The sequence below is a fragment of the Heloderma suspectum genome, chromosome 6, assembly GCF_057233095.1.
Source record: "Heloderma suspectum isolate Gila_16-S chromosome 6, 16-S_ref, whole genome shotgun sequence".
Lineage (NCBI taxonomy): Eukaryota > Metazoa > Chordata > Lepidosauria > Squamata > Helodermatidae > Heloderma > Heloderma suspectum.
In genome coordinates, this window is record NC_139463.1 from 17,521,203 (window position 1) to 17,544,785 (window position 23,583).

General features: G+C 45.3%; 1 long non-coding RNA gene across 1 annotated transcript; it reads left to right on the top strand.

The window, feature by feature from the left end:
• Positions 1-1,650: 1,650 nt before the first annotated feature.
• Positions 1,651-23,583, top strand: LOC146340502 (uncharacterized). Its single transcript, XR_014783715.1, has 3 exons — positions 1,651-4,710; positions 18,717-18,915; positions 19,262-23,583. It is a non-coding gene; the product is annotated as an uncharacterized LOC146340502 (long non-coding RNA).

Here is a 23,583-nt window from a genome sequence, read left to right on the forward strand (position 1 = left end):
TTTAGACGGCAAGTCCCATCATTCTTAACCATGGACCATGTTGCATGGGGATTATGCGAGTTGCAGTCCAAAACATCTGGACAGCACCAACTTAAGGAAGGCTGTTCTAAGATGATGCCAGCTTTGGCACATGCATATGTCATCGAAAAATGAAGAGCAGTTCTTCTTCAGCTCTATCCTATATACTAATAGCAAAGTCTGTTCTTTGAGTGTGGATCCTAATGTAGCCCAAATGGCACCATCCATGCACAAGACGGTAATATCAGCAGGCCTGGAGGAACATCAAGGTCTGCAGAAGTACCAAAAAGAAAAAATCAGGAAAAAATCCTAAGGGTGGGGGGACATGAAAGATCCGGTCAGGGGTGGGGGGGGGGGGATGGAAAAATGGTGGTGGTGGAATGAAATATCCTGGAAAAGGGCATTGCAGGCTGGCTGGAACCTTGTGCAAAGCACTCCACACTGCAAAGTTTTTTTAGCAGGTCTCACTTGTGGTTTTATTAATATGCAAATATATGTGGATTTAATTAATTGATTGATTGATTAAAACTCATGCAATTAATTGACAAAGGTAATGTGATTACTCAACATCCCTATTGATTAAATAGTCACATTTGGTTTCAAGAATGCTCCACTAGCCTGATTGAAGTAAACATTACCAAATGTATACTTGCACATTCAGATCTTAGCTGTTTGACATGTACGTGCTATGGAAAGTAAATGAGATTTGTGCTTCTGAGTGGCTTAGATGCTTTTAAAAAATATCAGCCTTAGCTCTCACTAGGGGGCTTTCATTTTCTATTATATTCAGATTAGTTTACTTCTCTCCTCTTCTTTGTAGTCAGTGGCTTATGTTCTTTAGAAAGCTGCTGTTGGCAGAGGTGGAGCTTCTTGGACTAAAAGAAAAAAAGAAGAGATATTTTGAAACAAAATTGGAATTAAGGAAATAATTCTGGTGCCTTCTTGAGGTAGAGAATTAGGATGGGATTATATAACTGGAAGCACATGACTCCCTTGTTAGAACAGCTTGACTGGTTCCATTGTGTTTCTGGTCACAATTCAAAGTGCTGGACTTGTAAAGTCCTCTATGGCTTGGGTCCAGGCTACCTGAAAGACCACCTTCTCGCTTAGGAGCCTGCCTAGGGTTTAAGGTCTTCCAGGGAGGCCCTTCTCTCCTGTTTTTACCTTTCAGGGTTGCCTTCTTAAAATCTTGTGAGCATGAATTACTAGCATTGTAGTTCCTCAAGGTTCTTCCCTCCCACAGATGTTCAGGCTGCAATCCTGTACCCACTTACCTGGCAGTAAAGCCCACTGAAATCAATGGCACTTACTTCTGAGTTGACATGTATAGATCGTGGCATGAATCTTCAAGTCGGTGGATGGATTAATCTGCTCTCTAGTGCATGTGTAGCAGATAAATGCATGTGCATGGATATCTAAAGCCTCATGCGGTGCACAGTCTGTCATTTCACACATGGCAGCTGCTGAGGTATATTTTGAACCATGGATAATATATGCTAAGTACAGGTATGTTTTCCATATACAGTATGTGTGTGTGTGTGTGTGTATATATAAATATATATATATATATATATATATATATGTGTGTGTGTGTGTGTATATGTATGTATAAATATATATATATATATATATATATATATATCTCCGAAAGAAGCATCATCCCCTTGGTGTGTGTTTTTTTAAAATGGCAGAAGACAAGCTATTGCAAAGTAAATACACAAGGTGGGCCGAATCTGGCTAAACAAGCTACTTGAAGCAGCTTAGAAAAGCATTTTACTTTAATGCTGTTAAAATTAATGTTGAGTTAGAGCAGACCACGGTGACCAAAACATGGCAACACCTGTCCTGGAGAGAAAAGCACTTAAATGAAGCAGGAACACAAAAGGCTCCTGTCTTAGTGCACTTTGGTACAGAAGGTTAGCGTGAATGAATCAGCTGTTTTGTTGTCTCAGACACACACACACACACACACACACACACACACATCGGTAACATTGTCACGGTAAGAATTTTACTTCCAACTCATTATTTCCATCTTTTGTGCTCTCTATATTAGTTTTATCAATAGGTCTGCATGTGTGACTCCCCCCCATCCCAGAATGCACAACCAGTGCCTCAAGGCAAACCCCAGGCTGGCTGGTGCATACTGGGAGTTGTAGTCCAACACATCTGGAGGGCACCCGGTTGGGAAAGGCTTTTTTCAGGGCTATCCTGCCTCAGGAATCCCAATAAGCCCACCCTTTTTCTTTGCAATTAGGAAACTGTTAAATTATTGCATGCTGAACTTCTATAACCTCAGCCTGCTAACAGCTGAGGAATTCAGAAACTGCTCACACGAGCCTGAGGCTACCATTCACGGATGGTGTTCATGCTTAAAACAAACTCTTCACTTCCACTCAGGTTGCAGTCCTGAAGCACATTGCAAGTCCCGCTGAACACGGTGGGGCTCACTTCTGAGTCAACAGGCACAGGATTACACTTGTGTATTTTGTGGCACTGCCATGGGACGCGGAGCCTCAAGAGTAGTGCTGTGATCCTTGATGAGGGTTGCTCCCCCCACTTTTTTCAAATAGAACAGGGCAGGGAACCTCTTTCAGCCCGAGGGCCAAATTCAACCTCAGAGAAGCTTGGAGTGGGGGAGTGGGGAGGAATTCCTTTGGTGGGTGGGGCCAAAAATATAGAAATAAACACCCCAGCATATTGTGCCTTCAAGCACTTAGTGCCAATAATGAAGTCTTAGGAGAGGCAAACCACAGCAGCTGGGAAATCACCAAGGGAAAGGGTGTGGCCATACTGGGAATCCTAGTGGGCTGGATTTGGCCCCTGGAACTGAGCGTCCCCACTCCTGATATAGAAGCTTCATCTCTGAGGGCCAAACAACACACGATGGCTGCATGCCCCTGCCTTTAATATGGGTCTGTCCTCGTCACACACAACAAGCCAGTTGTTGCTCTTCCACTGTCCAATGTAGTATGACTGTTCTTATGGTCTTATAGTCTAGGTTCAGGGAAAACTCTGAAGGAGGAACAGGTACTCTCTGTCTCTCTCTGTCTCTCTCTGTCTGTCTGTCTGTCTTTCCGTCTCTCACTCACTCACTCTCTCTCTCACACACATATATGTTCCAAAAAAGAATCAGGTTCATCTGGGGTTATGATGCCCATCATCTATTTTATTTCTTCATATCATGTGTCAGATGGAAATAAATTTTTCATAAATAACACCAGAAGAATGCACTGTAAATAGTCATAAAATATTTGATACTCACCAGCAAAATGGCCCTGGGTGAATCATTCACTTGCACAGCAGGTGTAGAATTCATTACCTTTTTTGACAAAGCTTTTTAAAAAGATGGTTACGAAACAAGCTTCTTGACAAGATATGGTGCTAAGAGGAGTTAGCAGCATCTTGGTAGTGTGTAAGCAAACAACCCAACGGCACAGTGATCTTAGTTGCTATGAACAAGATTGAGAGAACAGGACAGACTTAACCCAACACCTAAAACATTGCAATGATGATACTAGGAAAATCTCCCTGGGGAGTGAACCCCAGAGTCTGGGTGCTTTCCCAGAAAAGGCCCTTTCACTGGCAGCCACCGGCATAACCTCCAGAGACAAGGGCAGCCAGAGAAGGACCTCAGAAAATATTAAGAACATAAGAATAGCCTGCTGAAGCAGATGGAAGGCCTCACTAGTCCAGTAATCTGTTCCCACAGTGACCAACCAGATGCATATGGGAAGTCTACAACAGGACATGAGTGGAATAGCATCCTTCCACCAGCATTCCCCAGCAACTGGTACTGAGAGGCAAACTGCCTCGGTTACTGGAGGTAATATATAGCCATCATGGCTAGTAACCACTGATAGGCTCATTCTTGGTAAATTTGTCTAATCTCCTTTTAAAGCAGTCCAAGTTGACAGAGTTACGGGGACTGTACCAGGAGTTTTACCCCATGGAGAAGGGAGAATGAAGGTAAGTGCTCTGATGAAGCCTTATGGGGGTCTCACCAGCTGGGGTGAAGGTGGCTACTGCTTGTCCACGCAGAGACAGACCTCTCTTTATAGGTAGGTAAAGGAAGTAGAGAGAAGGAAGTAAGACAGCACAAAACACCGAGGCAGATATTAACAGCACATGGCTTGGGGGAACATACGCTTAAAAGGGGATGTGGGTGAGAGAAAGAGAGAAAGAAACAGAGAGAAAGAAAAGGAACTTAATTCTTCTTGGGGCTATCCCCTATTGCCAGCGTAAAACTCCCAGCATCCTCCAGCCAGCATGGAGTTGTATTCCAGCATACCTGGAGGACACCATTTTGGAGAAGGGTGCCCTCTGTGGACTATACCCAAGACACCCCAAAGGGTTGCTTGAGCAGGCTCACAGGTTTCCTGGTCACAGTCTTTCCCACTATGGAGATACGTGTTGCATTTGTATTTAAATTATAGCAATTGTTTCTAAATTTGCATCTATATGTATAAACTAGCACATGTTGATAGTAGACAAATCTGTATCTTTCTTTTTTAACCTCTCATTTTTAGTGATGCATTTAATTTGAAACCTGGGCAAGTTGAAATCTGGTTTGTTCTTCTCTTTTCTTCCCTGAGATGACCTGACCTGGCGGTTTTTACCAACTGAAGCCACAGAGAAATTGCAGTAGCAGTTAAAGTTCCTGCCCTCTGTCTCCTATTGGATCGTGTACAGGTGACAGCGTGCCTCTTTGCCTCTAGGAACTGTTCTGCCTTGTGAGAGTGCTTGTTTTGTTCTGAGGAGACATTTCAGTAAGGCAATAAAAGCAGACAAAACAATTTTATTTGCTTTATACATTAGCCAATTTTTCAGCTCTTTTCTTCCAGTCTTTCCATCCCCAAATGGATTTTTTTCTCTCTCATCCCGTTACAATAATTTGTTCTCATCCCATTCTAATATGTATTTATTGTAGACTAAAGCCTTAGGCCAGAGGTGGGCAAATTGCTTAATTTCAAAAGCCCTCTACAAGCAATCAGTTCAAACTTTGGCAAGAGTGATCTGTCCATCTCCCAGTAGCCCACTGGGTGGGGAGGAAATGGGGGGAGAGGAGGTGTCAGAGAGAGAGAGAGAGAGAGAGAGAGAGAAGGGGTTAACCCACTTTTGGCTTTACCCCACCCATCACTGGCTTCTGCCCTACCCCTGCCAGCCTGTGGCTCCCGACAGATTGGCCCTAGAAAGAAACATGGATGGTTCAGTTTCCCATTCCTGCATTAAGCTAAGCAGCACCTCTGAGCCTCTCTGGCAGTGTTTGTCATGCTCATAACATGTACAAGAGAGGCCATAGTTAAAGTGCATGTGAGTTCCTGCCATTATATTTGCACCGGGAACTGATTTCAGGCAACTCCTCTCACCCTCAGAACAGCCCCAGATCCTGGGAGCCTATCTGTTATTAGGCACACTGCAACTGCTGCCATAAGGCAAACCTCAGGAAGCAGCTGCCTCCTCACCTGTTCCCCTGGTGATAACAGCAGAATGCATAGTGTTACCCTCCCTTCTTTATTTTCTTTATTACATCTTTATCCCACTCTTCCTCCAAAGAGAGCTCAATGCCTAATGAAAGAAATCTGACAGTGCAATCCTCTGCCTGTTAACTCGGAAGTAAAACCCACTGAATATTTGTATTTGCATTTAATACATTTAGGGTGCAATCTTATGCTTGTATAAACAGAAAAAAGTCCTGAATTCCCATCATTTCCCAACCAGCATGTGTTCAATAAAGCTTACTCCTGCCTGGGAACAAGCTTCACTGAAAGGATGCCATGACGAGCAGCATCAGCCCTGTGGTGGCCCAGGTGCTGATGCTGAGCTTGTTTGCCGCTTCCCCCATCAACTGCCAGTCTCTGGGCAGTTTGCACAACTACCAGGCAGTTAACAAGCCACAGTGGCTTGTTCACCACACTGGGCATGCTGAGCATGTGCCGGCTCTATTTGTTTAATTACCCTTGCTGGGGCGGCTTACTGTGTCTTCTGAACCCAGCAAGGGTGGGTTGCTGTTGTGGTTAACAAACCACCCCAGAACCCCAAAACAGCCCATGGGATTTCATGGAGGAGAAGGCTATCAATGGCTACTAGTCCTGATGGCTATGTGCTACCTCCGGTATCAGAGGCAGTATGCCTCTGTACACCAGTTGCCGGGGGACATGGGCAAGAGGGTGCTGTTGCACTCAGGTCCTGCTTGTGGGTTTCCTGTGTGTGCAGCTGGTTAGCCACTGTGTGAACAGAATGCTGGACTAGATGGACCCTTGGTCTGATCTAGCATGGCTCTTCTTATGTTGTTATTCTGGGTGGTTTGTTAACCATGGCAGCAACCCACCTTCGCTGAACCCTCATTTGGACAACACAGTAAGCCATGCTGGTGAGGGTAATTAAGCAAATCAGGACAGCATGTAACCAGCCCATGAAGCATGGTTAACAAGCCACCGTAGCTAACAAGCCACTGTGGCTTGTTAACCACGCTGGCGATCATGTGAACTCAGTCAATGTGTGGTGACTTGGGGGGTGGAGGAGGATGTGCTGTGAGGCCCTGGACTTCAGCCCCATGGTCTAGCCCTAGCTGCAGCCAATACTTTATCCACCACACCTCTCTTATTAGATATTTGCTAGTTTTGGTTTCTCATGGGGGTAAGTGAATGGGTGGAGCCAATGCTGCTGGCTTCCTCAATGGATAAGAAGTTAATTGCTGACCAGGGCGCTGGTATTCTGGAGCAGAGGTGGATAAGTTGCTAAATGTTTTGGACTTCACCTTCCAGCATTCCTAACCATTGGCCATGCTGGCAGGGGCTTCTGGGAATTGAAGTCCAAACTATCTAGACATCTACCTTCTGCCCACCCCTGTTCTAGAGAGTCACCCATAGAGCACCCTGGCACAAACCACTTCCTAAACCAGAAGTCTTGTTTTAGCCTGGATCACATTTTACAAAAGTCTTCCCTCACAGAGACACACTTCAAACTCAGCCCCTGAGAGCCCAAATGAACAATTAACCACCAGCTATTTGCATTTTAAAGGGAACATGCAATTCTCTACAGGCTTTTTCTTAGGACTTTTTGTAACTCAGCAGTGAGCTCTGTCTCTGTATGCCAGGCCTTTGGGACTCTGACAAATGACTGAAACAAATCAGTAAAATTTAGAATCAGATCTCCTCTTGTAACTCGTTTCTTAAAAAAGAGAGCCATCATGTTGACATTGGTGTCTTTAAATGCCAATTTCCTTTCTGGTCTGCTTCCGCGTCACAGTATATTACTCCCTCCTTGTCCCCCACTGCTGAGACGGGTGTTCTTCTAGTACAAATGTCTAGTGCATTGCTCCCGAAGACCCCAAAGTATATGTCTCTTCTGTAATTGGGAACACTCTGCCTTGGGGGAACTTGTCAATCAGTGCTGCTACGAAGGACTTCACACACACACACACACACACACACACACACAGTGGGGTGCAGTGCATTTCAAGGAAGATGTTGCAGTAATGAGGCACAGTGGATGTAGGCTGTGTGGGGGGTGTTGTGGGCTTTGGGAAATGATTCTACCCCATTCATCCTTTGAGAAACTTTGCACTTCTGGAAGACTTAAAGCATCATATATTCTTTTCTCTGGGGAAAGTTCATCTTCTTCCCACACCTTGTTCCTCCTTGCCACTAGTGACTTCATCTTGGAGATATGAACCAGCTCTAGGGTGGCCACTTATAAACCCCCACCCCCCAAAAAAGAAAAAAAGGAAGCAAACAAAAAAGGACATGCATCACTCAAAAAGAGGACAAAAGGGGGTACCTATTTGCATAAAATTTGCATATGCTAATTTATATGTATCGAGGCAGATTTAGAAGTAATTATTATGATTTAAATAGAAATATAGTACATCTCCCCATAGTAGGGAAGATTGACCAGGTGACCTGTGTGCCTGCCTGTTCAGTCTGCTGTACAAGTGCTGTTGATGGGCAACTTCTAGGCCCAGCTCTTCTTTCCAATAGCTCTTTATCTTTAAAACAGACGTGAACTTGGCAGCCCTTCAAATAGAGGATGCCTTCAAAGTAGAGGACAGTCCCCTGGTAGCCCTTTAAAATAGAGGACTGCCTTATCTTCCCAGCATAATACAATAAGGGCTGATCTCCATGTTACGGTTTTGAGGCACGTGAGTGCTCTTTCCCCATCTCTAGTATCCTTGCTACCTCTTCCATGTTCAGACATGTGTCTACTTGTAAAATGTTCACAGGCTAAACTCCATAGACTGTTTGGCACAGCCATGGCTTTCTTGCAATGTGATATGGATATAGGATTGGGAATGACACCCTCAGTTGGGCCCTTCACTTGGAAGAGGGAAACAATGCAGGCTGAGAATGCTTTCAACAATAACCACAGCCCACTGTGGCTTATTTAAGTCACAATGGGTTGCAACCATTTTAAATATTCAACCTCTGGCAGGGGTGTGTGTGTGCGCATGCCATGGTATGTGGTGTCACCTGAACCTGGGTGGCAGGGCCTGTTTGAGGGTTGAACAACCTTCAAATAACCCATGGTTTGTTGTAGAATTATTTGAGAGTTGTTTAACACTCAAGCAACCCCTGGTCCTTACCCCTGGCAAGGAGTAGTCATGTATTTATTGTGTTCATTTATTTTGATACATTGATCTCCCGTCTTCCATCACGGAACTGAAGGCAGCATACATGGGGTTCCCAAAGCATAAGAACATAAGAACCATGCTGGATCAGACCAAGGTCTATCTAGTCCAGCATTCTATCCACACAGCAGCCAACCAGCTGCCCACGGGAAACCTACAAGCAGGAGATGAGTGTAACAGCACCCCCATGCCCATGTTCCACAGCAGCTGGTGTAGTACATAGGCATACTTCTTGATACTGGAAGTGGCATATAACTATCAGGACTAGTAGACACTGATAACCTTATCCTCCTTCACTCCTGCTGAGTCCTTGAGTCTGGAAAGAGAGAGTCTACACATCCCACCTGTCCCCCATCCAGGCACTGACCAGGCCTAGACCTGCTTAGCTTCAGCAAGATGGCTGCAGCATGTGCCCTCAGACCAGACCATAGCCTGCTTGAAAGCAAAGGTCCTATTCCAAGGAGTAGGGAGGCAAGGTGCAGAACTGCAAACAGTGCAATTTGGGGGAAGCTGCCTATAAAAGTAAGAAGGAGGGAGAGGCTAAGGATGAAGGATATACTGAGAAGCTCTCAGAACAAGCCTGGAGGCAAAGAGGAGAAGGGGCATGGTGGGTGCTTGTCAATCCAGTTCACACCTACTGGAGGCTTGAGGCTGGAAGGAGAGTCCACACATCCCACCAGGGGCAAGGGGCACTGTACCCTACATACTGGCTGGCAAAGAGGGAACCTGGTCAGGATCAAGGATGGTTGAAAGGTGGGAGAACTGAATTCACTCCAGAGACAGGGGGGAAGGTTGGAGGTAGGTGCATGGCCAGCTCCAGATCTGAGGGGGCCCTGGGCCTGGCACCCTCTGGCAGGCTTATCTAGTGGCAAGCAGCAGTACTTCAAGCAGCCACAAGCATCTGGGTCACTCTTGGAAATTTAATTGATAGCTAAAACCAACCACCCAGTTTTGATCAGTGCCCTGACTAGGCCTGAGACCCAAGGGAAGCAGACTATGACACAGTATGCACTGCCTGTCTGGGATTATATCAGCACCTTGGAGAGCATACCAGGAGCACTCTGCCATAAAGCGCTGTTGTCCTAGCAAAGGACCGCAGTCAGCTGAAGCATTAATAAGGCTGGCAGAGCCTGGTATTTCAGTGCCTCCACCCCAGCTGGATATGCACTGCAGTCCTTAAAGGCCTGGTGTCTGTTCCTGCAGTCTCATACTCCTGCTTGGCTAAAGGAAAGGAAAAGCTGCAGAGGAGTCATCCTCAGCATCAGATGATGGGAGAGCTACATCCTCAGTCTGGAAAGATATAAAAAGGGGCACCGAGGGCTCCCCATGAAGTGGGGCAACCTGTGAAACATCTGAATCCAAGTCCTCCTTGGGGAAATGCAGAGCCTCAGAACCAGAGGACCAGAAGCACTAGAAAATAGCTTAATGGAGATGGGGGAGAGACAGGATTAGCATTAGTGGTGGGTCCTCCTAGAGAGCTGGGGCCCCAGTAGCTGCCCAAGGTTCACAGGTACTGGTGCCAACCCTGAGAAGGTGCACATGATCTCATGGCCTGCTCCTAATCTCTGCAGCACAGCAGAGAGAGAGAGAGAGAGAGAATGAGAATCCCAGCTTAACATTCATAAAAGATTCCACCCTTAAAGGCAGCTCAGAAATTATTTTAGATAGAAAAGGCCCTGATTTTTAACATTATGTTATTATTTCTATTTACTTTCAGGATTTATATACCTCTCTTCAACAATGTTTCCATGGCAACTTATAAAAAAACACAATGACAATAAAATCAAAATGTCATTACATACAACAGCACTTCATAAAGCAGTAACTAGGACAGCAGTTTTAAAAGTTAAAAGCATTTTGAAAGGCAACTTTACAGCCCTTGCTCACTCGCTCGCTCGCCCTCTCTCCCTCTCAATCTGTGTGTGTGTGTGTGTGTGTGTATACAAAGGCATTTCAGGAAGTTCCAGAAAATTGTGAAAGCAATTATTTGTGGGGCCTGGAGGCTTAGTTTCTGTTCTGTGTCTGCAAGAGGATCCCTTTATATATCCATCATGTTGGCAGTGCTTACATCATGGACTCGAAATCTAGACCAGGACTTCAGTCTACCAGGGCCATCCCAAGACATTTTGCTGCCTGAGACAAAGAACATGATGCCCAGAAGCCAACTGGACTGGCAGTTGAATCTTACTTCATCTTCTATTAAAAATCCACACGGGGAAAGGTGTTTGCCCTAGAGGAAGAGCTAGATCTAATGGTCTTAAGTTATAGGAAGGTGGCTTTCAGTTGAATGTTAGAAGAAACCCCTTGATGGTAAGAGTAGTTTGACAATGAAACCAATTAACTTGGGGAGGGTGGGCTCTCCCATACTGGAGGTCTTAAAGAAGAGGCTGGACAGCCATCCGTTCTGGATACTCTAGTGATGAATTTTCTGCATTGAGCAGGGGGTTGGACCAGAGGGCTGCCAAGACCCTATCCAACCTATGATAAAATAAATCGAGATCAATTTTACTGTTTTAGTGGTGGGGGTGGGGTGATGATGGAACAGTAGCAAAGCAAAACCTAGAAAAGGAAGGAGAATACTATGCTGTTCATAGATAGATACATTTCTTATAACCAAAAAAAATATTTTGCTGTCTTGCAGACAATATCTGCTGGATACGTGGCCATGATTAGGGTGTTGTTGTTTTTTAATGTTTCTGTGTGTTGTGCATTATCAGTTATCACAACCTGTTGTTCATGAAATGAGTAACCACACAAGTAAATGATGAACAATAAAAAGGTGACTCCAGAATGCCCTAAGCAAAAGGCTTGTCAGTACAAGATAGTTTTATAGAGTCTGAATGAATAGCTGCTTAATCAAGCCCTAGGGGTTTGATCAAAAGTGGGTGAAAAGAAATCCCCAAACATGGGCTTGTATTATCTCACCTACAAGTTCTGCTACAAATGGTGTAACTTCTTAGTCAATAGAAATCTTGGAGGGTAAATGCCTCCCTCCTTCCAAGGACTTCAGGATCATGTACTGGATTATTTTATTACAGGAAGGATAGGCTCTGGGGAGTTTATTGGTGCAGATGTAATGATCCATTTGGCTCTTTAAGGGTGCAATCCTATGCATATTTAGACAGAAAAAAAGTCATGGCTGGCTGGGGAATTCTAGGAGTTGCAGGACTTTTTTTTTTGGTCTAAACATGCATAGGGTTGTGCCCTAACTGTGGTTAAGGGGAAAGGAATAGGTCAAAAAAATCACACACTCAGCACCCAGCCCTTCCGTTTTCCAGTGCAAATCTCATCTATCTGGCTTAACCATGCTTAATGCATAATGTCATGACTCCCCATGAGGATTCCTCATCAGCACTAGATCTAGAGCCCTTGGAGCCAGATGTCCTCAGAAACAGGACCCTGAGGCTGCCCAAGATGGTTCTGGGATCTCAGGGGAGATGGCTTCAGATCTGCCTCCTTGAAAGGCATAGAGCTCAGCTTCTGAGGTGGAGGGGGATGCTGAGCTACCATCTGTCCCCCAAGAACACTGGCACCCAAAGATGCAGGTTAGGACAAGGGCCAGGCAAAGGAGCACCTGCTTACAGAGGAAGACTCTTCGTGAGCAAGGACCTCCTCGTGAGTAGCCTTCCGCTAGGAGGCCTATAATTACTGTAGCTCAGCCTTGGGTGGGGCTTTGGGAGCTCTGACTTACACACCTCAGTCTTAGGCAGGGAGAGTTGCTGGAACAACATCTGTGTATCACTTCTGGACCTTGCTTGCATTCTCCCTGATTGTCTAGTCCCACTGGACCTCCTGTGTTGGACATTGGACTGCCTTGGGACTTTGTATTTGGATTTTCCCTTGCCTGGATATTAGCTCTTGGATTGAACCCTACTGGCATAGACCTTGGGCTGCCTTGTGACCCTGCTTGTGGATTTCCCTTGCCTGCATTCTTGCTCAGCCAGCCTAGACTTTGGACTGCCTTGTAAACCTGCTCTTGGAACATACCCTGCCTTTGCTTGCCTGAAGCAGGATACATAACCAGCACCAACCTTAATCATGGTTAACATGGAACAGGATTTGATTTTAACCAGGATTTTAAACTATATTCAAAACCCTATTTAAAAGTTAACCCAGGTTAAGGGATTGGGAGTGTTATGCATGTGGGGACTTAGTGGCTTGTTTGAGGTTACCCATGAGCTGACTGGCCCAAGGTCACCTGAGCTTCATGGCTGAGTTGGAATTTGAATACTGTACTTCCTGATCTTAGTCCAACACTCTATCCTCTGGCATGTGTAGCTTGGGGGGGGGGGCACATTTTGTGGAAGCACTTTATTTATATAGTGCTGTCAATGCACATGGCCATGTATGATGGCTCTGCCCCTAGGATAGTACAAATTGAATTTTGACAAGGTGGGAAAGGAAGGAAGGGGAGGAAAGGGAAAGAAAGGGTAGAGGCATGGATAACATAGAAACACAGGAAGCTGCCTTATACTGAGGCAGACCACTGGTCCATCAAGTCCAGTATTGTTGACACTGACTGGCAGCAGCTCTCCAGGGTTTCAGGCAGGATTTCTTCCTAGCCCTACCCGGAGATACCGGGAATTGATCCTGGGAACGCCTGCATGCAAAGCAGGGGCTCTACCACTGAGCAACAAAGGGCAGGACTATTTCTGCATGCATTTATATGTACTTCTGCTGCATTTCAGTTCTACATACTATATTATACCTTACAAATTACTTCCTTTGAATAGGGTCATTGAACTTTGGGATGATAAAAGTGACTGCATGAAGAAAATCAGATCGAACAAAGCAAGTCCTTCTCTCTCATTAAAAAGCTAGTCATGATTTTGCTAGCTAAGTGGTATTTTCATGTCGCATACATTATGGCCTGCTTTGATGGCCAGGCCAGGCCGCTTCTGTCGCTGAGCTGGCCCTGACTCAATCCTCCTTCTCTCCCCCCACCCCACAGCTCTTTGTGCTTTTAAAAAAGTGTCTCAAGTTCCGTTTATGAAGCAATACACAGAAATAAGTAGGTAGACATCAGCCTTCAGGAGTTGGCTCTTTCGACAGGATCATCATAATCCATCAGCCGTCATAGATAACATAAGCCACTATTAGCCTTTAAAAAAATTTTTTTAATTAAAATACCTGTCTGGCATTGCCAGCTTGAAAGCTAGATTAATGATACACTATAGAGGAAGAAAGGGAGAGGGAGAATACAACATGAAAGAAAAGCAGCCTTCGAATGTCAGGGGGTGAAGTCTTCCCTGTGCTTCCATTACTGCACTAACAACCCTATCCTTAAGTACAGCTCCATGGAAAATAAGGGGTTCCCAACCCTGCGTGTTCCTCATAAGGAGAATGTAGGAGCAGGAGGGCATTTGAAGAAGAGAATTAGTAGCTGGGCAGGGCTCACACCTTCCACACCAGCCAATTCTCCCCTGCAAACACTCTCCAGGTGTTTTAGGACTGTTTTCCCTGCAAGCCGGATTCTGTAAACCAGGTTGTTTCTACATGGCTGGCTGCTACCGCTACCAATCAAGACATTGTACTGTTATTTCCATCTTTCCCTCTTAAACAGATTTTATTTTTTGGAGGTAAGAAAAAGACAGAAGTAGCAGTGGAAAACTATGGGAGGAGTACAAATGGAATGTGACATCATCTGGATCACCTGTGAAATCCTGTGAATGAGGATTGCACAATAAAAGCCTCATCTGGAAACACCCTTGGACTAAAGCTTAATGTTGCGGCCCTATGTAAACTTACTTGGAGATTTGTCCTATAGAATTCAGTGAAGTTACATCTGAGTAGATGCTTAGGATCATCCTGAACAAAAATTCCAACACTCTGCTTCTCACAATTACTGTAGTGTTGCCAAACTGAGAAGTCTAATGCAGTTTCTTTCTTGGATACATGTCTTTGTCCAGATCATCAGGGAGGATACCCTATATGCCAGCTTTCCCCAACCAGTGTTGTTGTTCAGTCATTAAGTCGTGTCTGACTCTTCGTGACCCCATGGACCACAGCACACCAGGCCTTCCTGTCCTCCGCTCTCTCCCGGTGTGTGCTCAGGTTCATATTCATTGCATTGGTGATGCTATCTAGCCATCTCATCCTCTGCCATCCCCTTCTCCTTTTGCCTTCAATCTTTCCCAGCATCAGGGTCTTTTCCAGGGAGTTTTCTCTTAGCATTTGGTGGCCAAAATATTTGAACTTCAGCATTTGTCCTTCCAATGAGCACTCAGGGTTGATTTCCTTTAGGATTGACTGATTGGACCTTCTTGAAGTCCAGGGGACTTCTCCAGCACCACAGTTCGAAAGCATCAATTCTTCAGCGCTCAGCCTTCCTTATAGTCCAGCTCTCACAGCCATACATTGTTGTTGTTCAGTCGTTCAGTCGTGTCCGACTCTTCGTGACCCCATGGACCATAGCACGCCAGGCCTTCCTGTCCTGCGCTCTCTCCCGGAGCGTGCTCAAGTTCATATTCATTGCATCGGTGATGCTATCTAGCCATCTCATCCTCTGCCGTCCCCTTCTCCTTTTGCCTTCAGTCTTTCCCAGCATCAGGGTCTTTTCCAGAGAGTTTTCTCTTCGCATTAGGTGGCGTACTACTGGGAAAACCATAGCTTTGATTATATGGCCCTTTGTCGGCAAGGTGATGTCTCTGCTTCTTATTATGCTGTCTAGGTTTGCCATAGCTTTCCTCCCAAGGAGCAAGCGTCTTTTAATTTCATGGCTACAGTCACCGTCTGCGGTGATCTTGGAGCCCAAGAAAATAAAATCTGACACTGCTTCCATTTCTTCCCCTTCCACATGCCAGGAAGTGATGGGGCCAGATGCCATGATCTTCGTTTTTTTAATGTTGAGTTTCAAACCAGCTTTTGCACTCTCCTCTTTCACCCTCAACAAGAGGCTCTTTAGATCCTCTTCGCTTTCTGCCATTAGGGTGGTATCGTCTGCGTATTGGAGGTTGTTGATAATTCTCCCGGCAATCTTAATTCTGACCTGTGATTCATCCAACCCAGCGTTTCTCATGATGTACACTGCATATAAGTTAAATAAGCAGGGTGACAATATGCAGCCTTGTTGTACTCCTTTCCCAATTTTGAACCAATTGGTTGTTCCATGTCTGGTTCTTACAGTTGCTTCTTGACCCTCGTACAGGTTTCTCAGGAGACAGGTAAGGTGGTCTGGTACTCTCATCTCTTTAAGAATTTGCAACAGTTTGTTGTGATCCACACAATCAAGAGCTTTAGCGTAGTCAATGAAGCAGAAATAGACATTTTTCTGGAATTCTCTTGCTTTCTCCATGATCCAGCGAATGTTGGCGATTTGATCTCTAGTTCCTCTGCCTCTTCGAAACCCAGCTTGTACTTCCGGTAGTTCTCGGTTCGCATACTGCTGAAGCCTAGCTTGTAGGATTTGGAGCATAACCTTGCTGGCATGTGAAATGAGCACAATTGTCCGGTAGTTTGAACACCCTTTGTCATTGCCCTTCTTTGGAACTGGAATGTAAACTGACCTTTTCCAGTCTTGTGGCCACTGCTGAGTGTTCCAAATTTGTTGGCATATTGAGTGTAGCACTTTAACAGCAGCATCTTTTAGGATTTTAAATAGCTCGGCTGGAATACTGTCATCTCCGCTAGCTTTGTTGTTAGTAATGCTTCCTAAGGCCCACTTCACTTCACTCTCGAGGATGTCCGGCTCAAGTTCAGTGACCGCACTGGCTATCAGGGACATTCAGATCTTTCCTGTATAGTTCTTCTGTGTATTCTTTCCACCTCTTCTTAATCTTATCTGCTTCTGTTAGGTCCCTGCCTTTTTTGTCCTTTATCATGCCCATCTTTGCACAAAACGTTCCCTTGAGATTTCCGATTTTCTTGAAGAGATCTCTAGTCTTTCCCATTCTGTTGTTTTCCTCGATTTCTTCGCATTGTTAATTTAAAAAGGCCTTCTTGTCTCTCCTTGCTATTCTCTGGAACTCTGCATTCAGTTGGGTATATCTTCCCCTTTCTCCCTTGCTTTTCGCTTCCCTTCTTTCCTCAGCTACTTGTAAAGCCTCATCAGACAGCCACTTGGCTTTCTTGCATTTCTTTTTCTTTGGGATGGATTGAGTTGCTGCCTCCTGAACAATGTTATGGACCTCCGTCCATAGTTCCTCAGGCACTCTGTTCTATCAGGTCTAATCCCTTAAATCTATTCGTCACCTCCACTGTATATTCATAAGGGATATGATTGAGGTCATACCTGAATGGTTTCGTGGTTTTCCCTACGTTCTTCCATTTAAGCCGAAATATTGCAATAAGAAGCTCATGATCTGAGCCACAGTCAGCTCCAGGTCTTGTTTTTACTGACTGTATAGAGCTTCTCCATCTTTGGCTGCAAAGTACATAATCAATCTGATTTCGATATTGCCCATCAAGTGATGTCCATGTGTAGAGTCGCCTCTTGTGCTGTTGGAAAAGAGTGTTTGCTATGATCAGCGTGTTCTCTTGGCAAAACTCTATTAGCTTTTGTCCTGCTTCATTTTGTACACCGAGGCCATGCTTGCCTGTTATCCCGGTGGTTTCTTGACTTCCTGCTTTAGCATTCCAATCCCCTATGATAAAAAGGACATCTTTTTTCGGCGTTAGTTCTAGAAGGTGTTGTTGGTCTTCATAGAACCGATCAACCTCAGCTTCTTCGGACTCAGTGGTTGGGGCATAGACTTGAATTACTGTGATGTTGAATGGTTTGCCTTGGATTCGTACTGAGATCATTCTATCGTTTTTAAGATTGTACCCCAGTACTGCTTTTCCCACCCTTTTGTTGACTGTGAGTGCTACTCCATTTCTTCTAAGGGATTCTTGCCCACAGTAGTAGATATAATGGTCACCTGAATTAAATTCGCCCATGCCTGTCCATTTTAGTTCGCTGATTCCCAAGATGTCGATGTTCAGTCTTGACATCTCATGTTTGACCACCTCCAGCTTACCTTGATTCATTGACCTTACATTCCAGGTTCCTAAACAATATTGTTCTTTACAGTGTCGGATTTTCTTTTCACCACCAGACACATCCACAGCTGAGTGTCCTTTCGGCTTTGGCCCAGCCGCTTCACTCTTTCTGGCGCTACTTGGAAATACCCTCTGCTCTTCCCCAGTAGTATACTGGACACCTTCCGACCTGAGGGGCTCATCTTCCGGTGTCATATCTTTTAGCCTTGTGATACATTCCATGGGGTTTACTTGGCAAGAATACTGGAGTGGGTTGCCATTTCCTTCTCCAGTGGACCACATTTTGTCAGAACTCTCCACCATGACCTGTCCGTCTTGGGTGGCCCTGCACGGCATAGCTTATGGCTTCACTGAGTTACGCAAGCCCCTTCGCCACAACAAGGCAGTGATCCATGAAGGGGATCAACCAACCAATACCTTCCAGATATGCTGGACTGCAATTCCTATCATTCCCAGCCCGTGTGAACCATGCTGGCTAGGAATTATGGGAGTTGCAGTCCAACACATCTGGAGGCTGCCAGGTTGGAGAATCCTGCTTTATATTGAAAGCAAAGCCATTCTCAGAGTGCCTATCCTGATGTAACCAAAATGGCACCATCCATGAACAAGAGGGAAGTTTCAGTAGGCTTGGGGGAACCCCAAGATTTGCAGAAGTACAAAATAAATTTTAGGGGAAAAAACCTAAACTCCAAAAGAGAACTCCAAAACAGCCCAATAAGGACTGAGCATACTCAGTGCCCATCAAATACTTGCTAACTATTCAAGGGGAATTAAAAAAAATGGAATAGCAGGGTGAAGGGAAAATGGAATAAGTATCCTGGAAGAAGTTATGGCTTGGCTGGCTGGCACCCTGAAGTAAAGCATGTTTTGCTTCAGGTTCCACATGCTTATTTAAATACGGCATTTCTGCCAGTGCACATAAGGCACTTTACAATGTAAAATTATGACATGCAATCTAATATACATAATACAAAAGGGGAATGGAATGAAGAGGAAAGAGGAAGAAAAGGAGCAAATTGAGGTACCGCCAGGGCTGACCTAAGACATTTTTCTGCCTGAAGAAGAAGATGGTGCCCTATTCCCATTCCAGGTACAAAGGCCAACTGGATGGGCAGGTGAATCTGTCTTCAACCTTGATGATTCGACCGCATCCTCCACTGCACCTGAAGACAGCAGGGTAAATTAGAGGGCACAAAGCAGAGCTCTTGACACAGAGGTCTCTCCTCCAACATCTTCCTGCCACCTTCCAGCATCTGCCGCCTTAGGCGACTGCTTCACACTGTCTAATGGTAAGGCTGGCCCTAGGTACTTCTTACATAATGTACATTATTGTTATTATGGAATCCTTGGGGATGAGGGGATAAGTCTGATGGGGGGTGGGGGGAGAACCCAAATGGCAATTGGTTCCAGATGGGCTGATGGAATCCCCATCCCAACCCCATTTTCTTACCTCTCCTGGCTGCTAAGCTCCAGCATGGTTCCAGCATGGTTCATCATTTATAATGCATTCTTTCTTTTATTATGTCTCTGTCCTCATGCTTCCCACACATCTGCATAGCCTTGGATGCTTTTTTTATTATCTTGCACTGCAATTAAACCATCATTTATAATTATAATATCCCTCTAACCTTGCAGGGAAAGACTGAAGGCAAAAGGAGAAGGGGACAGCAGAGGATGAGATTGCTAGATAGCATCACTGATGCAATGCATATGGACTTGAGCACACTCCCGGAGAGAGCGCAGGACAGGAAGGCCTGGCGTGCTATGGTCCATGGGGTCACGAAGAGTCGGACACGATTGAACGACAACAACAACAACCTTGCAGTCAATAGTCCATCTTGTGAACCAAGAGTCCTTACTTCCAAATTATACCTCAAAACCAGAACTGAAATAAACCTGAGAGCACATTTGGGTAATTCAGAAGGCTAGGATCCTGCCCACATATCTTCTCCAAGTGTGCACCCTTTCGAAGTGATGAATGTATGTGTGTGCATGTGCATACACACATACGTGCACATGGATATGGAAGAAAACCTCAACACAGCAGTTGTTCCTTGTCCTTTCCGCAGGCCAAATAGAACAGGAACATTCTACAGTGAGTATAATCCTGTAGAGAAGGAATAGACACACCCATTTCTCAGCTGTTGAGCAGGTCCACGTGTGTAATCAGAAATAACCTGGGAGACAATAAGGAAGGTTGCTCCACTTCTTGGCCCAGACTGGGGAGGAGCAACAGCTCTATGTAGGCTCCAAGTTAACAGAACTAGGGCAGAGATACCAGGAAGGTAGAGCTATGTGATCCACTAAAAAAACCAAAACAAACCCTTCTATATCTGCTTTCTCCACATCATGCATGATTTTATACACATCTATCATGTCCCCCCAGGTCACCTTTTTTTCTAAGCCAAAAATCCCCAACTTTGCACATTTTTCTTATGGGGGAGTTGTTCCAATGCCCTTGATGATTTTGTTTGCACTCTTATGCACCTTCTCCAGCTCTACAGTATCCTTTTCGAGATGTGGGGATCAGAACTATTTCAAGTGTAGTTGCACCACAAATTTGTATAAAGCTCTTGCACAGTGGGTCAGTGATTTCATTCAGCTATCCACCAAGACCCCACAATCTCTTTCTGGTCCATCACCATCAGTTCAGACCCCATCAGGGTTAATGTGATAGGCACTCATACCCATTTCGAAAGTGGGTGTTGGCTAGAATGTAGCTATCTTTTTCATAATGGGACCATTATCAGACTATCAGGAACTGGTTATGGAAACATGTGACTTTCACAATGCTCTATATCAGAAACCCATCTCAGCACCTACTTGTAGTAGTCCTCGTTTTTGTTGTTGTTCATAACCTAAAGGAAGACTCAGCAACAATCTCTCTGCTTAGGTCATATCCTCCTATTGTTAGCAAAGTGAACTTCGTTCTGATGTTGCGAAGTGAAACCTACTGTTGATTCTTACTCCAGTTCCACACACACACACACACACACAGACTTTGCTTTCAAACACCTGAAGTCAAGTTTGGCTCTGTCTATGACCTCCTCCCCCAGCCAGGCAAGGGATAATGGGAGTTGTGGTCCAACACATCTGGAGGGTGCCAGGGTGGGGAAGGCAGTCAATGCACTGTCTAGTCTGCGCGGATTATAGAAATGATAGCTTCTTCCGTTTTGATGTTCAATCAGGCATCTAATTAAAGTGCTCATGTAAAAATTACGTTGTGAAGGCTGACCTGAGTGCACATCCTTTTTACAGGAATGTTTGAAAGAGAACATAAGCTATCCAAGGATCTTTTTTTTCTTTTCTCATGCTCATGGATGTTTCTCCAAGCACTGGCTTGAGTACGACAAACAGCCAGTGCACAGCTTGCTGTTGCCGATGACTTCATTGGAAGGAACCACAAGCTAGTCACCCACTTCTGCTGTCCTTCTTTACGATTGCCTTTACCGTTAACATGCCTGCAGGGAATAGCTTCCCTCTGCAAGTAACTTTGATTTGTAAAGGAACTATGCAGGTTTAGTAATCCATCCACTATATTCTCAGGATTTCTCTGGACAGTGAGGTTTTCTACATGAGGCTACTAATCCTCTGTATCTACTTTTGGTTTCGTCGCAGATCCGAGCACAGCACGAACAGTGTAACCTTTCCTGCTTTTCCGCTACATAACCTTTAGCTGGCACTGTAGTATAGTGGAATAGTGCAGTTACACAAGTATAAAAATATTTTCTTTGCTTTCACAAATAATACTGCATTTTCCCTGTTGTGGGGGGAAAAAAACCTCATTGAAAAACAGAAGCAAAACTGGAGGGTCACGATGTCACCTAAAGAACCTGAAAACAACCATGAGTAGGGAATGATGAGTGCACAATAAATGTTTTGCATAGAAAAGCTCAGTGGTACAGTGGCCAACAGCATATTTGTCAGTAGATGCCAACCCCTTAACAGATGGGCATCTCTACAACTGTGGTTTTCAGGGCTAGCCCAAGACATTTTGCTGCCTGAGGACAAGATGGCACCCCCTTCCCTTTCCACATACAGAAGCTGACTGGACTGGCAGCTGAATCTTACTTCAAAGCTGACAATGGGATAGCGTCCCTCTCCCCCACCACACCTGAGGCAGCAGGCTAGTTTAGGGGGCCCAGGGCAGATTGTGTGGCACACACAACTCTGTCCTCCAAAAGAGGGGAATGGCCATAGGGCTGCCATCGCTGCCCTGCAAGCATCCGGCACTTGAGGCACTCACCTCACTCTGCGTAATGGTAGAGCTGGCCCTGGTGGTTTTAAACTCATTACATTTAGGTAACTCTATCCATGCTGGCATGCTTGCTGGAGAATCCCTTATTAGGAGGTGCTGGGGCTAGAACCAAGAACCCACAGCTCTGTGAACAGGTGCCCTGAGTGGTGCCCTGGGCTGGAACATCTCCGTGGGTGGCAAGGGATTCCAACAAAGTTCCTTCTGTTAGGGGAGGACAATTACTCCTGGCCTCACATGGAAGGGGCCTCATAATCAGCACTGACAAACAGCCAACTCTAATGGAGAAGAGAAGGAAAGGGCCCCTTAAATGGACATTCAATCCCTGGGCCTCTGGAGAAAGTGACTTCAGAGTGAGACGTGAGTGAGCCAAGCTCCTTCCATTGGCCAGGCAGCGACCAACTGCCATTCGGCTGCCCCTTTCCTAGAAATGTTTCCTGCACCTGGTCATCATGTACCCTTTGGCATTTCGGTCCCTTCCAATTCATTCTAGGTTTTTATTTCTTTTCATGACATGTCTCCCATTTAAGAACAAGTTCTCCTTTGGTGATTTGCAAATTAAACAACACACAAAATGCAAGAAAACACAGCAGAGAATTAAAAAAGAGAGCCAAATTCAAATCAATCAGAAAAGGCCTTGAGGTATAAAACAGTTTTCTACCCACACCGTAAAGCTGATCAAACTTGGTGGAGCTCATTGGAAAGAGAATTCCACAATTGTGGAGCCACCACTGGGAAGAGCCTGAGCATCTCTACACCAGCATAAAATCCTGCATTTAAAACGGGGCTTTCTGCTTTAAATGCAGGATCACAACGGACTCCCTTTACATGTGCTTCCTTCCCCCCGCCTTTCCCCCCTTATCTGAGTCTTCCATATGTTTCATTATACAGCCACTAGATGGTGCTGTGGTCTAGCTCCTCTTATTGAGGTTTTCCTTTTTCATCAGGGAACTCAAGCAGAACTCAGATGCTGTAATTTGGTAGCTCATTATCTCTGCTGTTTTAAAAAACGGGTCATTTAGTGCAGGAGACGCCCTGGAGGTTGACAACATCATCTAAAGGACCTGCAAACTTCCATGAGTAACCAATCTCAATAGCAGGATAAAAGCTCCATGTGAAGGAGCCCCTTGTCTCTAACACCCATCAATGTAAATCGTCACCAGTGACAGAAGAGTGATGGGCACAGGATATGGGCACAGGTGTTCCTGCAGATAACCTAGTCCCAGATGGTTAGGGCTTTAATGGTCAATGCCTTTCAACTGAACTTGGAAGGAAGTGGAAGGATTTGGCTCGGAAGAAATCAGAGGTGGGAAAGGTAGGGATGTCAGAGAATTTCTCCACGAATCTCGGGGAGGCCGAATGCCAGCGCATTCGGCCCCCCAAAATGGGTGGAGAAACGGTCTGCCCCCCCGCCCCCCCGGGACAGGACTTACCTTGTTCAAATGTCCCTGGTGGTGGCGGCGGCTCCGGCAGCGGCGGCTGGTCTTCCGACCGGCTGCCGCCACCGCCATTTCCAAGTAAAACAAACAAACAAACGTGATAGGCTACGTAAAGATTTACGTAGCCTATCACGGCTACATTTTTAAAAAACACCGTGATAGGCTACGTAAATGTTTACGTAGCCTATCACGGCTGACTTTGGGGGAAAAAAAAGCGCGTACGCAAATGGTGGCGCCCATGGGCGCCGCCATTTGCGTTCCTT